This window comes from Phyllostomus hastatus, unplaced genomic scaffold (genome assembly GCF_019186645.2).
Source record: "Phyllostomus hastatus isolate PE091 unplaced genomic scaffold, TTU_PhHast_1.1 phas_contig_36, whole genome shotgun sequence".
In the NCBI taxonomy this organism is placed as follows: domain Eukaryota; kingdom Metazoa; phylum Chordata; class Mammalia; order Chiroptera; family Phyllostomidae; genus Phyllostomus; species Phyllostomus hastatus.
The window spans coordinates 6,432,178-6,433,895 of record NW_025333862.1 but is presented as its reverse complement, the minus strand read 5'-3'; positions in this window follow the sequence as shown (position 1 = coordinate 6,433,895).

The window sequence follows — 1,718 nt, the reverse complement described above, 5'->3', positions numbered from 1 at the left end:
CAGTTCAATTCCTCTGGGAATGTTACATTGTTTGTCTGCCTTTGTAGCAGATTTTAATGTTGAATAAATAAATGGGTTTTATTAAAATCATGTTATGGTGTCAGTTGATTTGTCTGACTAAAATTATTCCCTCAAAGCATCCAAGATAGAAGAGAGTAGATGAGTGAGTTCTGTGTTCCAGAGTGAGATGCAACTACCCTCTCCCAGGAAGAGGGAAGGCTCCAAATCCAAGCAGGGGTTGGCGGGGGATAGTTTCCCTTCAATAGCCAATATCAAAGACCACCATAGTCTTTCCATAAACTCAACCCTTGAAGGAATTACCCTTAAATCCTCAAAGAGCATGCTGATTTTCAAGGCTAAGGACAAATTGGAAGAATAAGCAGAGGAAGTTTTTTGGTGTTCTTTGCTTCTTCAAGCACCCAAATTCCAGGCACGAACACTCAGTTGCCTGGGTTGTCGGAAGGACTGAGGTGGAGTGCTCTCAGGGCTGCAGCACTTGGAGATGGCCCCAGGGCATACAGCTGGTTGTGACTGGTCTTCACAACCACAAGTGTCCACAGAATCCTCCCTGAGCTGAGGCAACAGGCTGGCCCAACAGAGTAGAACATAAGCAAATTAGCCCACTCAATAAAAAACCCCGGGATTCAAGCTGCTGCCACTCTTTGAGCCATCAGACAAAGACAAGATTGGCTCCCGACTGGGATCTGCTGAGGCAGATATGGCAGCTGGGGAAGCCCTGCTCAAAGCCCAGTAGCTTGGAGGGGCAAAGGGAAAAGAATGGGCTGAGTAAACACCTCACGCTCTGCCCAGGCAGCCCCGGTTCTAGGGGATGGTAAGAGCTGACTGGCTGTGGTCAGTTTTTCAGTAAGACCTGACTCACTTCGGTTAAATTAACCATAGGAAGGAAGTGGGGAGGATCAAAGCTGAAATTCTGAGATGAAAGGTTAGGCTTAAGAATGGAAGCTAGCAGAAGAAAATGAGAGAAGGAATGACGTAGTCTTCACTAAGGTTCTCCTTACTGAAATGGAGAAGGAGCTATAAGGCCCTCAGCAGAGAAGGTTCAGGCATGTAGGGCTGTCTTCCAGGCAGCGCACACTAACTCAGATTTGAGGTTGGCACCTCATGTGAGGGAAGTGGGCATCTGAAGCCAAAAGACAGAAACCCACCTGAGGAAGCCACACAGCTAATCAGGTGTTGACAACTGCAATTTGAGCTTATTTTGAGCTAGTCAGTACTAGACATATACAGGGTCTGGCAGAAGTAAGGCCTGATTGAGTGTGGTTGGTAGGGTAATATGGGTGCAATAATTTATACTTTTAATTTGAACATTTCATCTAAAATGTCATATGGTATGCTCAAGTGGTGTGATATTGTTATATTACAGAATTACATGCTTATGATGTTGTAATAAAATGGTTTTATAATATAAAGGGGCTTTATTTGTGCCAGACCTTGTATATATCAGGCTTTGTTGCTATTTTCCATAAGAAGAAACTGACTCAGAAATGTTGATATGGCTTGACCACATGGGTAGTGGGGAGAATGGAGAACTGGGCATAGTATTAATTATTTATTGCTGTCCCCAAAATGTAGCAGCCTGAAACAAAAAACATTTATTACCTCAGTTTCTATAGGTCAGGAATCTGAAAGTGACAACCAGGGGTTCTGGCTCAGGCTCTCTGAGTCTACAGTCAAAATGGCAGCCAGGGCTGCCATCC